The sequence below is a fragment of the Hemicordylus capensis genome, chromosome 1 (genome assembly GCF_027244095.1).
Source record: "Hemicordylus capensis ecotype Gifberg chromosome 1, rHemCap1.1.pri, whole genome shotgun sequence".
Lineage (NCBI taxonomy): Eukaryota > Metazoa > Chordata > Lepidosauria > Squamata > Cordylidae > Hemicordylus > Hemicordylus capensis.
Window position 1 is genome coordinate 107,457,141 of NC_069657.1, and position 15,392 is coordinate 107,472,532.

Genomic DNA, 15,392 nt, shown 5'->3' on the forward strand with positions numbered 1-15,392 from the left:
TCAAACTCATTGCCATTCCCACATTGAGCGCTACCAGTTGCTTGACTGTGGATTACACGAATTAACATTTAATTACCAAGTTACATTACAGCACCTCTTATTGCCAGCAAATCCTGTCACAGTAGATTATCAGACTACTGACATTTGGGCATATAGGACTTAATGTAGGGGATGCGCATGGAATATCACACTGGATACAATGGACTTATGCATGAATTTCAGTGCAAACTCTTGGTATTTTTAAAAAAATCTTATCTTTTGTCTACATGGAAGCATGCAGAACAAACCCAGTTGTAAGTTTTCATGCCATTGCAGAATGCTGCTTGATTTCTCCTGAACATTACTCAAACATGTCAGCAATGATGTACACTCAGCTGATGGACTCCTGGGAGACACCACAGTGTCCTATGTAAGAGCTGCTGCTAGTGCCTCTACAGAAATGGGGGCAAAACCAACAAACTATTTTCTGAGGTGGGGAGAATACTAGCTACTTGTTTCCAGTTTCATTGTCAAAGCTGACTTGGTGGGTTTGTTCACCCCTTATTTATTTCTTATTTATTTTCAGTAGCAAGTAGCCTTTGCTTTCTATTTGTAACAGATTTGGAAGCAGGACAGATCTGGTAGGTGGGACATTCACATTCCCAGGTGGCCCGTCAAATAAATGAATGGAGAATCAATAGAAACGGATACAACTCTGTTACAAAATCGAAATAGATATCTGTATTTTAGTAGGGATGTGCAAACAGTTTGGGGTCAAACCGAACCACCTCCTGTTCAGTCTGACCCTGGACTGAACCCCGCCCCCGGCCATTTGGGGGATTCACGAGTCAATTTAAAACATTTTCTTTTAGTATTTACCCCCTCTGGGAGGCTTCTCCGAGGCTGCGGCAGAGGGGAGGTCTGTGGAGGTTCCCCTTCCCCCGCTGGCCTTCCTTCCTTCCTTCCCCCATTGGCCTTCCTTTCCTGATTGCATGGCCTTTCCCAAAATGGCACAGTGGCCATTTTGGAGGCCGTCATGCATGTGCAATGGGCCTCTCATGGCCTAGGTCATGACCTGGCCACACAGGGGCCCATTGCGCATGTGTGGTGGCCTTCAAAATGGCCACCATGCTGGGAGAAAGGCCCGGAAAGGGCCGAAGAATGCCTGAATCAGGTGATCTTTGCCACGAGGAAGGCCAGCGGTGGCGGGGGAACCTCCGTGGACTCCCCTGCGGCCTTGGAGAAGCCCCTCAGAGGGGGTAAATACTTTTTTAAAATTGACTCGTGAACCCCCTGAACCTAACGGGGGGGGGGGCAGTTGATGGGTGGCAAAACTGAACTGGCATGGTCTTGTTCGGACCGTGGTTCCAGTATGATGCAAGCCATATCAGTGCTCCCCCCCCCATTAGAAACAGTTTCAATGAAAAATGTTTCTGATACTGGCATTAGATGTGATACAATGCCACATTATATCGACTTTGCAACAAATCTATTGGAGGATTGGGAGGGTCACCCTTAACAAAGGTTTGGCATTCCATGAAGAAAGTGACTCATAAAGCAGTGGTAGTGCTTCAGATGATGGCCTTTCCCTTCACTCTAGTGCCCTAAATGCATCAAGGTAGGAAGCAATGTCCCTATGTTGCATCCTTTTCCTGATATATGTTACGGGGGTGGTGGTAGTGGTGGTGGCCATGTCCTATATTTAAAGGCATAAGTGTGATAATGATCTTTAAAAATGTATTCTGAGCTGGAAGTAGTCTTAGATGGGCAAGGTTGGGCAGGTCAGGTGGGTGGCATACTGTCACATATGGCTTCCACTGGTTTTTGAAACCATTTACCTGTGCTAAAAACAACCCCCCATTCTTTACAAGAAAACTAACATGCCACAAATATTCTTTTTAAATTCATGCGTGGCGCAGACAAGAACTGCAGGTGGGCACCTTAGTTATGGCAATAGAAATAAAAAGTCACACACTGGCCACATGTGCACATAACGTGAAACTGCAGCTAATTAGGGCAGAGATTTGAATTCATTACCATCTGAATGTGTGCAACTGCGGATTTTCAGCAAAAGAGACCTGAGTTTTGCCTCACTGAACTCCAGTTTGAACATTAAGTTTGTAGTGAGTTTCACTGCTGCAACCTGAGGTTAGAAGTTGGCAGCATTACGTCTGAGCGCGGACACCACCATAGCCACAGGTTTGTGCAGTTTCTGGAACCCTAATCATAGAGAGGGTGGCCCAGACCCACCTGGGATCACGCCCGCTCTATGCCTGCTGCACTTCTTGTTGGCTGCCTCACCAAGCACTTGCCATGCCCCCCCCATCTCCAATCCAACAAAGCAGTTGCCTGGCAACAGGTATGCTGCCACCACTCATCCTGTCAGCCTGTCAAACAGGAAGGTCATACAGGGGCATGCCCTCTTCCCACTCTGTCCCTTGTCTCCCCCTCCTGGCAATCAAGAGATAAAGGGGGCGGGATGTCAAAACAGGCACTATGTGCTTTGCTCTCCAAAAATGAAGCGATGAAGATGTATGCTCACAAGCACATGCATTTGAGGTGGCAACATAAACAGGGTAACCCCATTAGATTGCTGGGATGGCAACATATGTCAGGCCAGCTATACACAGGGTTGGGTTTAAAGGGCAGCCCCAAACAGGAATTCTTGAATGACTGCTCTATTTTTTATTTTTATTTTTGCACAATGGTGTTGGGGAAGGGGAGCCCAGCCCCTTGCCCTTGGGGAAACATGTGTGGTCCCTAGGCTTACTCATGAGAAAGGATGGGCAGAAGGATCAGCGTTGCCCCAAGTGAAAGGAGAAATTCCATATCTGTGATAATGATGGATGCTGTTCCTGAGCGGACCACTCAATCATCAGAGTGTAAGTAAGGACATGGGGATTAGGGATGTGCAAACAGGTTCGATGCTGAATGTGTTTGGCGTTGAACCAGTTTGGTTCAATAGTCCAGGGTAGAACTGAACCACCCCCTGTTCGATCTGATCTTGGACCGAATCAACCTGGCCCATTCAGTGGAGGAGGGTTATTGAGCTTAAAAATAAAATAAAAATAAAAATAAATTTAAAACTTACCCCCTCTGGGGGCAGTCTCTGAGGTGGTGGCAGGGGGGTGTATTTCCATGGAGGTTCCCCTTCACCACCCCAGCCTCCCTGCCACCCCAAACTGGCCCGTTTTGCTGTTCTTCGGCCCATTCGGTCCTTTCCCTGGTGGCTGCCATTTTGGAGGCCAGGCATGAGGGGGGTGCCAGATCGAACCGGCTTGGTCTGGTTCGGGTCTGGTTCAGACTCAAACTGAACTGGACCATCCAGTTCTATGCACACCCCTAATGGGGATACCACTTCACAACAGAAGAACTGTCTGTGGGGATAGTGGGGATAGGCTGTGGGGATAGGCTGAATCACTATTAATTGCAATGACATCCCTTCTCCCACAAATTGCTCTCTCATGAGAGTGTCAGGCCATGGAGACACACAAGTGGGCCAGATGGTAGATGCTGCCCAGCCAGGTTGCTATATACTTGCAAGCCATGGAGAAGGGTACCCTGGCAACAGCTCTCCCTGCCTTGGTGACTACTTCATAGAAGCTGTCAAAGCATGCCCTCTGCCAGCCTGTCCACCCATTGGGAGTTTCACCTTCATCCTGTTGGTTCTTAATGGCTGCATTCGCATGTAACACAAAAGCAAAGGTTGCCAAACCTGCAGTCAATTTTTCTAAACATGAATCACATCACAGGCATTCATTCGTCCAACCACAGTCTGGTAATCTCCATTTTCAGGGCCGGGCAGAGCAGCCCCTTCTTCTTCTTGGTCCTCTGAGGCCGCATCTCAGCAAGCTCTGTAGTACTCATATCGCTAGTCTGTGCGCAAGGCATCAGCATGTCTTCGGGGCAGCAGCCATTGGCCATGATCTTCAAGGGGGCATGCCAAGGGCGATTGTGCCTTTTCAGAAAGGTCCACCTGCTGTCAGCACTGAAAGGGCATTAAAATCCCTTTAAATGTCATGCCATGAAAGCTCTTCTTTGGCGTGCACTATCACCCTTACAAGAGCTGTGCAACAACACAGTCTCACACAAGCACAATTCCTGGTGGGGGGATCTTGGGGGACACTATTTTTCTGTTACACAGGAAAGGGAAGGGAACATGATGACTTTCTAGGAGGGAATAAATGACCTGGAGGAACCTGGAGTCTAGCCCACTGTGACCAAGTATGCTCCTGCAATGGCTCACTCCAGCAAAGCAATCCATGTAGACCAAACCACACTCATGACTCCATGGCAGCTTGCCACCAGGAGACTGGCCCTCTCATCTTCTGGCCATCTCAGTCTTCCTCAGGAAACCGGCCCTCACACAAGAGTGCTAGTCCCCTGGTGGGGACTACCACTCTTGTATTTTAAATTTTTTTATTAGTTTTTACAATATCTTAACAATCCAATTACATCTAATTAAGTAAATATTGACTTCCCGCTTACCAGTCTGCATGGTTCGTGTTAGCTATACATATAAACCATTGCTATAGTAATTCAAAACACATATACTCCACATTGCAAACTTGATTTTACCCTACCCAGCCTGCTGTTATTACTAAATTTCAAATCCTGCTGAAAGGTCCATGTTAGAAAAATAGTTCTTTAAGTAAAGTAAGAATGGTTCACGATCTTCTTTGAAACATTCCAAGTTTTCATCCCTTATAAGTGCTGTACGTTTTGCCATCTCAGTGTATTCCAAAATTTTTATCCACCAGTCTTCTTTTGAGGGCATTTTATTGTCTTCCATTTCTGCGCATATACTATTCTAGCCGCCGTGGTTGCATACATAAAAAATGTTAAGTTTCTTCTGGAGAACTCTCCTTGAGTTATTCCCAGCAGGAAGGATTCTGGCCTCTTAGGAAATGTCATTTTAAAATTTTTCTTCAGCTCATTATATATCATTTCCCAAAAGGACTTTGCCCTCCCGCATGACCACCACATATGAAAAAAAGTTCCTTCACATTGTCCACATTTCCAACATTTGCTTGAAACATTTTTGTACATTAATGCTACTTTTTTCGGTGTCAAATGCCACCTGTACATCATCTTATAATAATTTTCTTTTAAAGTATAACATTCAGTGAACTTTAAATCAATTTTCCATAATTTTCCCCAAGCTGCCATATCTGTATTATGACCCACATCTTGAGCCCATTTTATCATAGTCATTTTAACCACTTCATCTCTTGTCTCCTCCAAAAGCAAAAACTGATACATCTTAGAAACTAATTTTTCATCATTTTCACACAACTCCTTCTCGAATCTCAACATTTGATCCTCAAATCCAACTTTAAGATCCTTCTTGTAAATTTCATTTAGCTGATGCTACTGAAACCAGTTACTAACCAAATTTTGTACTTTGATTAGATTTTTTAATTTACAGCCCTTCTCTTGAAAACATAACAAGTCCCTATAGGTACCCCTTTCAGATTGCATATTTGTCTCTTTACATGCTGAAGCTTCAATCGAAGATACCCATGATGGAGTTTTAGATTCCAGCCATTTTTTGTATTTTACCCACACTCGCATTAGACTCCTTCTTACATAGTGATTAGGAAAATCTTTATGCACTTTGGTTTTATTGTACCACAGATATGAATGCATCCAAACCCGTATTAATTATAGGAATAGTCTGGAAAAGAAACAACATTTTAGGTAGAACATTCATTTTCACAACTGAAATTCTTCCCATTAAAGATAAGTTCATTCTAGTCCGTCTTTGCAAATCAATTTTTACCGTATTCCATATTTTGATATAATTATTTGAAAACAACAAAGAATTTTTGTTTGTCAGCCAGATGCCCTAGTATTTAATTTTCTTCTCCACTTTCAATTCGCTTATTTCATAAAGTTTATCATTGGATTTCTGGTCCATATTTTTTGTCAACACCTTCATTTTACTCTTATTTATATAAAACTCAGCCAATTGGCCAAATTGTTCTATTTTTTCCAAGAGCCTTCTGATCTTCTCTAATGGATTTTCTAGAAAAAACACCACATCATCCTCAAAGGCTCTAAGTTTATACTCCTGTTTCCCTACTTTCTGGCCTTGTATTTGTTCATCTTCTCTAATGTTCCTTTTTGTATTTTACAATTATTTTATAGTTCCCCATTCATAATAATTTTAGCATATTGCTCTGAGTATATTGTCTTAATGGCCCTAATAAAATTATTACCAACTCCCATTGCATCCAGAAGCCTCCACATAAACTGCCAGGAGACATTGTCAAATGCTTTCTCTGCATCCAGAATAATCATAGCTATCTGTTTATCATTATGTTTTTCATAATACTCCAATACATTCAAGACTGTTCTCACATTGTCTCTTAATTGCCTTTTTGGCAAAAAGCCTGCTTGATCTTCATGAATAAAAGCTCTTAGTACAACCTTCATTCTCCTTGACAAAATGGCAGCAAAAAGTTTATAATCATTATTTAACAGTGAGATTGGCCTGTAATTCTTAACTTGCGTTGAATCTTGATCTGGTTTTGGAATTACTGCAATGTTGGCATACTTCCAAGACTCCTCTTTGCAAAATATCATTCATCGTCCATTGCAAAGGCTGTAATAATTGATCTTTAAAAAATTTGTAGTACGAAGCTGGTAAGCCGTCGGGCCCTGGCGCTTTATTGGCTTTGCTTTGGCTAATTACTTCTCTTATTTCCATTATTGATATTGGTGCATTCATAATTTCTATATGATACTTGGAAAGTTGTGGGATATTTTGTGTCTTTAGAAATTTATCGATTTTTATATCTTCTAATATGTTTCCTTTATATAATTCAGAATAATATCTGAAGAATTCCCTTTTTATTTCCCTTTCATCATAGGAAACCCATTTTTTTGTTGATATCTTGGATATGTGCTTATTCTTTTTCTCACTTCTAATTTTCCAAGCCAATAACTTGCCTGGTTTGTTTGCGAATTCAAATGTCTTTTGCTTCACATATTTTAAATTCCGTTCAATTTCCTTTAATAGCAACATAGAGAGCTGTTGCTGAAGCATTTTAATGACTTGAATAGTTTTCTGCTTGTCCTTAGTCCATAGGAAGAATGGCAAGAATTCGTTTCCTCTGACAAGAAAAAAAAAAAGAGGGGTAGTGCTCTATATGAAGCAACAATTTGAACCCAAGTTGATTTTTAAAGATGAAGAAGGTAGGGTGCTAGCTCTGGAAATTATAGTTGCCGGAGTCAAAACAGTGATAATTGGAATCTATGCACCCAATTAAAAAAAGTAGAATTCTATAAATATTTAGAACAGAAGATGACTGAGTTATCGAATGCTAACTTAGTCTTACTGGGAGATTTTAATGGGGTCATTTCTACAGCTTTGGATAGAAAATCAGATACGTCTGAAAAGAATTTGGAAGGCAGGCTACCAAAAGCCTTCTTTGATTTAGCAGAACACGTGGATCTGTATGATTTGTGGAGAATTAAAAATTCAAATGCAAAGGAATATACCTATTTCTCTGAAAGATACAAATCCCACTCAAGGATAGATATGGTCTGGACATCCAAATCTATTACGTTGTGTATGAAAAGAATGGATATTTTGCCCAGAACTTTTTCAGATCATAATGCAATTTGCTTCACATGGAAGAAGACGGGAACGGTATCCTTTCGCTGGAGACTGAATGAATACTTGCTGAAAAAAATGGAAATTGTGGAGAAGGCCAAAAGGAAGTTAAAGGATTATTTTGAACTGAATTTAAACCAAGGAATGGACAATAAAATAGTTTGGGACACAGGAAAAGTAGTTATGAGAGGCTTTTTATACAACAGAACGCATACCTTAAAAAACAAAGGGGATTGAAAAAAGAGGGATTACTGATGGATGTTTCTAAAAGAGAAAGGGGACTATCACACATGTGAGATGAGCAGTCTCCTGGGGAAGACCTTAGACACAACAACCTTTTTTCTTCCATTGGACTGACGTTCAGTCTTCTGTTGGAGTGTGCATTGATGTGTTGGAGTATGCACTCATGAGTTACTAGCCCTATCCACCGCCAGCACAGTACTTCCAGTGACTGTTGCTGGTGTCTATCTTATATTTCTTTTTAGATTGTGAGCCTTTTGGGGACAGGGATCCATCTGATTGATTTATTATTTCTCTGTGTAACCGCCCTGAGCCATTTTTGGAAGGGGCAGTATAGAAATAGATTAATTATTAAAAAATAATTAAAAATTATTATTATTATCTTGTTTACACAGTCAGACAGGTGTTATTGTTTTATCCAGACACTGAGTCCTTCCCAAGGACCAGGGATGCCAGAATTTTATTGTCAATTGTTATATATATCGTCGCAGAATATAGGCCGTTCCCAGTAAAGCTGCTTTTTGTAATTGGCTGATGGTGATTTCTGTGACCCCTATGGTGTTGAGGTGCTCTTCAAGGTCTTTCGGAACTGCACCCAGGGCACCAATAACCACTGGGATTATTTTGGTCTTTTTCTGCCACAGCCTTTCAATTTCAATTTGTAGATCTTTGTATTTGGTGATTTTTTCTATCTCTTTTTCTTCTATTCTGCTATCCTATTCTATTCTGCATGGTATTGCTATGTCGATTATTTTGACTTGTTTTTCTTTCTTCTCGACTACAGTTATATCTGGTGTATTGTGTGGCAGATGTCTGTCGGAAGTTTGTAGTCAGAAGTCCCATAATATTTGTACATCTTCATTTTCTTCAACTTTTTCAATTTTATGGTCCCACCAATTTTTGGCTACATATAGCTTGTATTTTTTGCAGATGTTCCAGTGTATCGTCCCTGCTACCTTGTCATGCCTTTGTTTGTAGTCAGTCTGTGTGATCTTTTTACAACACCTGATTAGGTGGTCCACGGTTTCATCTGCTTCTTTACAAAGGTGGCACTTGCTGTTTGTTGTGGATTTTTCGACTTTTGCTCTTATTGCATTTGTTCTTAGTGCCTGTTCTTGCGCAGCCAGAATTAAGCCCTCTGTTTCTTTCTTCAAGTTGCCATTCTTAAGCCATTGCCAGGTCTTGGTGATGTCTGATTTTCCAGTTATATTGTGCAAATATTGACCATGCAGGGGCTTATTTTTCCATTTTTCTGCTCGGTTCTTGACTTGTTCTTTCTTGTAGGCCTGCTTTCTTTCATTGGTGTTGAATAGTTTCGTGTTATTGACCATTTGAAGTGCCTCTTCTTCACTGTCCTTGATATATTCTTCAAGGCCTCTTTTCTCCTCCTCTACTGTTTGATGGACTTGCAGCATTCCTCTTCCACCTGAGCCGCGAGGGAGGTATAGCCTATCTACATCACTGCGGGGGTGCAGAGCATGATGGATGGTCATGATTTTCCTGGTCTTATGATCTAGCGTCTCTAGCTCTGCCTGGGTCAAGTTTATTATTCCTGCAGTGTATCTGATAACAGGTGTTTATGGCTTGTATGGTGTTCCTGCCATTGAGTTTGGACTTGAGGATTTTTCTAACTCTCCTGATTTATTCACTTCTTTCTGTAGGCCTGCTTTGTTTCATTGGTGTTTAATAGTTTCTTCTTGTTGTTGTTATTGTTGTTGTTGTTGTTGTTATTATTTCTTGTTTACACAGTCAGACAGGTGTTATTGACTGGTTTGTTTTATCCAGACATCGAGTCCTTCCCAAGGACCTGGGATGGCTGAATTTTATCATGAATACTGTTGGTTATTATAGATATTATCGCAAAATATAGGCTGTTCCCAGTAAAGCTGCTTTTTGTAATTGGCTGATGGTGATTTGTGATTTGTGATTTGGTGATGGTGATTTGTAATTGGCTGATGGTGATGATGATGATGATTAGGATTTCTATACCACCCTTCCAAAAATGGCTCAGGGCAGTTTACACAGAGAAATAATAAATTTCTGTTTGACATTTTGAAAGTCTGCTTTGCATGGTAGTGAGCTCCCCTTTTCTAGAGATTTCCAAACAGAGGCTAGATGACCATCTGTCAGGGGTGCAGTAGCAGTTCCCTGCTCTGAGCAGGGGGTTGGGCTAGAAGATCTCCACCACCCTCTTGGCTCTAAAATTCTATGATTCCATTATAATAGGGATAGAATAACAGAAGAGCACCTGAAGGAACTGCTCATCTCACACTGTCCTGTTTCACCTAAGAGAGCTAGCATGGTTTAGTGGTTAGAGTGCTGGACTAGGACTGGGGAGACCCGAGTTCAAATCCCCATTCAGCCATGATACTAGCTGGGTGACTCTGGGCCAGTCACTTCTCTCTCAGCCTAACCTACTTCACAGGGCTGTTGTGAAAGAGAATCTCAAGTATGTAGTACACTGCTCTGGGCTCCTTGGAGGAAGAGTGGGATATAAATGTAATAATAATAATAATAATAATAATAATAAGCCATCTTATTTTGCTCACATGAAATGGCTTCCACTGATAAAAACAGGATTTATTTTTTAATATTAGCTTGGTTCAGATATTCTGTATCATCAAGCATCATTTGCTGAAAGAGAGAGAAGTGGGGGTCTCTGCATCTACAAAGTGTTAAGACTCAAAAGACATCTCAAATGTGTGTGTGTGTGTGTTTTTAATGAGTAAGCCATTGTCAGTTATAAGGAGGCATTGGTACTTTACAAAAGACTTCCGGGGACAATGGAATCTTACTATGTTATAGGAACACTTTGCCAAATATGGAAAGTGATGAGCTAATAGAGGGGTCACAAATATCCTTTGAAATTATTAAGAGCACTGCAAACAGCATTTGCAGTGGAAATCAGGTACTCAGCAGTGTACTAAAATAGTTAGAAACTGGAGAGGTTTCAAGCAAGGATTTTTACAGGTTTGCTTTAGCTTGAAAGGGACCTCTTGAGAAAAGAAGAAGTGAATATAGTGCTGTTATTCAAGAACGGGCCCCAGGAAAGGCTTAGAAATTACAAAATAATTCCTGACGTCAGTGGTGTGTAATACCTTAGAAACTATTTTAAGAGTTGAGCCAGAGGACATGAGCTGGTACAACTTCAAGAAATGAAAAAAACACCAAAATGTACATCTTATGGAGTTATTAAAAAAACAAAACAACCCAAACCACTTGGTTGGTTAACACATAAGGAAAAAATCCCCTCTATGCTAGGGATGTTTCACATAGAAGCTTTGTAATATGTCAAGATGTGCATTCTTTTTCATAGATTGCCCTATCAGATGAGTGATGTGGCGCTTACTAAAAGTGCTCTTTTAAGGGCAGCAAATGTTGCTTTAGGTCTGATATTTATCCTTGCCCTTTGTTGGCACACTGCTTAAGCTAGGAATAACCTTTTATGGTCCTTGACAGATGAACTTAACTGTGAGCCAATAACTTAGATTGCCACTGAATTTACTTCTGAATTTAATTTTTGGTGAGCATTGTTCTGGGCATATGATGCCTCTGCTTTTTCAAACTATCCTGAAAATGAAGCTTTTGTACACACTCACTCACTCAAAGAGAGATCTTCAGCACTTTATAAACCAAGTGTCCAGAAATATTTTTAACGTCAAGATTCTACAAGCCCAGAGGAAGTGTATTGCTATTACATTGTCCCCTGCAGGAAACAATACAATACTTGTCTCCAACTAAAAGTCCTTTTCATCTTATTACAACTAACCATCCAAATGTGGAGAGAAAGAAATCCAGATATAGGAAAGAATCATTTAACTCAGTATAGCTACTTTTTATAATTATCTGTCATGACATCACACTCAACAAACCTTGCCAGTTTTAATTCTGTTAAAAAGACTGCAAAGTTATATGACTGCCGTGTGCACCTAATGTATTCACTAATATGGAACAGTGAGCATGAAGATACTTATATGTGGTTATCAAACAACATCATAGTACAAAACAAGAAAGTGGGTCTCCTAATTAGGGATGTGCGAACCAGTTCAAATTTGAAATGGTTCGAATTCGAACCGGGGTGGTTCGGAGGTTCGAATTCGAACCGAACCAGCCATCAGGTCTGAGCTGCAGGTTCGAATTCGAATTGAACCAGGGGCTGGTTCGATTCAAACCAGTTAGAACTGGTTTGAACTGGTTCAGTCACCCATGAATAGGTAGGATGGTAGCTGGCACCCAGGGGTATCTGTCTCCCAAACCCCAAAGCAATCGGACACTCATATGATTTTTTATGAATTTTTGAAAAATATTTTTATTTTTTTATCATAGGGTGTAATGGGACTTGAACCAGGACATTATATTTATTGTGGAGCACCAATGGGAGCCAACAACCATCCCAACCCTGAAGCAATAGGACAGTCCTACGATTTTTAATGAATATTTGAAATATTTTTAATTATTTTTCTCATAGAGTATAATGGGACCCGAACCAGTCAATATCCCCTATTGTGGAGCACCTAGGAGCACAAAAGTGGGGTGGGTGGTAGACAGATAGGGGTGCCTACCACCCACAAAACCCCAAGGCAATTGGACACTCCTCTGATTATTGGTGAATTGTTAAAATATTTTTGAATTCCTCATTGAGAATAATAGGATTGCAGCACATGTATAGCTTCACGGGGGAAGGGGTGTGGTAGAGTGGAGTGTGGTGGGTTGTAGTTCCTAGGGTGGGCAAGGAAGCTATCAGAATTATTTGAAAGGAATTGGGCAAAGGGATGATTTTTAAGTGATTTTTGAAGTTTACGCGTCTTTAAGGTTTTTCTCCATAGAGAAGCATGGAGGTGTCAGCAAATGTATAGCTTCATGTCAGGGGCAAAGGGGTGGCCTAGAGCAGTGTGGGGTTGGTGGTAGTGCCAGGTAGGGGCAAGGAAGCTACCTGAATTTTTTCAAAGGATTTGGGCAGAGGGCTGATTTTTGGTGAATTGTTGAAGTTTACACGTCTTTAAGGTTTTCCTCCATTAGGTATAATGGAGGGTGTATCGCTTCACGTCAGGGGGAAAGGGGTGGCCTAGAGCAGTGTGGGGTTGGTGGTAGTGCCAGGTAGGGGCAAGGAATCTACCTGAATTTTTTTCAAAGGATTTGGGCAGAGGGCTGATTTTTGGTGAATTGTTGAAGTTTACACGTCTTTAAGGTTTTTCCTCATAAATTATAATATAATGGAGCTTTCAGCAGCCCCATAAGTACACTTGGGGGGTGCTGGGGTGGCCCAGAGCGAGTGGTGGCGTAGTGCACATAGGGTGCCAACCACCCCCATGGGTTTCTAACCCATGGGGTACAGGGTTCTGTTGTTTCTGAGGTATTCTGAGTGTGGATTCTATGATAGCAAATGAGATTTTCAATGAGACACCATGAATCCACTCTAATTTGCTATCATAGAATCCACACTCACAATACCTCAGAAACAACAGAACCCTGTACGCCATGGGTTAGAAACCCATGGGGGTGGCTGGCACCCTATATACCATACACCACCACTCGCTCTGGGCCACCCCAGCACCCCCCAAGTGCACTGTGACGTGAAGCTATACATTTGCTGCAATCCTAATTATTCTCTATGAGGAATTCAAAAATAATTTAACAATTCACCAATAATCAGAGGAGTGTCCAATTGCCTTGAGGTTTTGTGGGTGGTAGGCACCCCTGTCTGTCTACCACCCACCCCGATTTTGTGCCCCTAGGTGCTCCACAATAGGGGTTATTGACTGGTTTGTGTCCCATTATACTCTATGAGAAAAATAATTAAAATATTTCAAATATTCATTAAAAATCATAGGGGTGTCTTATTGCTTCGGGGTTTGCATGGTTGTTGGCATCCAAGGGTGCTCCACAATAAGGAATAATGAGCTGGTTCAAGTCCCATTATATCCTATAAGAAAAAAATTAAAATAATTTTCAAAAATTCATTAGAAATCGTACGAGTGTCCGATTGCTTTGGGGTTTGGGTGACAGGTACCCCTGGGTGCCAGCTACCATCCTACCAATTCTTGGGTGACGGAACCAGTTCAAACTGGTTCAAATTCAAACTGAACCAGGGGGTGGTTCGAACAAAACCAAAATCGAACCACCCCCTCCTGGTTTGAACCCGGTTCGAATTCAAACTGAACCGGGCGAACCAGTTTCGTGCACATCCCTACTCCTAATCCTGCTACTGACCTGGGGCATAGCTTTAATTGAACAAGGGGGGATGAATGTTTCTGGACTCTGGGGTAGTGGATGGGACCTGGCTTGGTGACAGCTTGCTTTTCAATCTCCTTGTCATGCCACTGGTCTCTCCACGACTTTTTTACCTCTCCTTATTGCTTCCCCCAGACAGGCCCTCAGAGTTTTTGAGGGGAGGGGGTTTGGTTCACCTGAGCCTTCCTCCTCCAGGCTCCTTGGGATCACTGTGGCAGTCTCTCTCCAGAGGCCTACACCACTCACCCTCCAAATGCGTCTCATCACTGGCCGAGCCTGCCTTAAATCCCTCCTGACAACTGATGCATTCCAAGCCCCCGCTAACTGGACCTCTGCCCTGACATATCAGGCTGCTTCACCCGTATCCCCCTCAACTGTGCCTCTGTTGGCTGCTGCCTCCTCCCTCACTCGCCCCCACCCTACCCCCAGCCCCTCTAGCCTGGCTCCTTGATCTTGCAGCACCTCGTCTGGCTGCTCATCAGGCAGCCCTGCATGGCTGCTTGCCCTGCCTGGGGCCTCTCTGGCCTTGGCTGCTGAATGAACATCGGAGCTGGCAAGGCCGGCAGGGGCCCCTCCTGGACACTCTTCCTCCCATCTTGCTGACTCACTGATGTTGTGATGTTGGCTCCTGATCAGAGGACTCATCTCAGCTCTAAAACCCCCAAGCCCTCTCCAGGATGTATACGTATATGTAGACAATAGGTATATATGTTTTAAAATATGTATATATTTCTGAGTCAAGGGAATGCACACATGCAATATGTTTGTGTGAAAGTGTCTGCATGTGTGGGGAGTGCATGACATTAGCTGCAAACGATTGAGAGAAAAGGCCATACTGAAAATGTGTTGTTTCCCACCACATCCTTACCGTTCTTCTGTGGCAAAAACACAGAGGGAGTAGGAGAAGTTGTGGGGCGGGGGGAGGGGCCCATCTTCACTTTTGACCCAGGCCCACTCCAACCGTGCTACACCACCATGCTAACCACTGTTCTCTCTAATTCCCTTCATTTGTGTGCAGAGTGAGTTTTGTTCTGGGTGGCAGTATCAAGGCAATGTGTGTGTCTATGCATTCAGAGTGGGACCTTCCTGATTCAATCTGAGCAGGATCTAAAATTAACTGAGCGGACATAAAAAAATGTGTGAGTGCATGCACGTGCACACGCCTAAGAGGGAACAGTGGTGCTGACCCTTTCCTGACTTGGGAAACTTTTCAAACAACATAGGTTTTATAACAGATTACTGAGAACACCCGTTTGTCAAAAATAGTCCCAAGTCAGTTTCATCTCTGCAATGCTAGCGCTAGTTAGGAATTAAATATCAT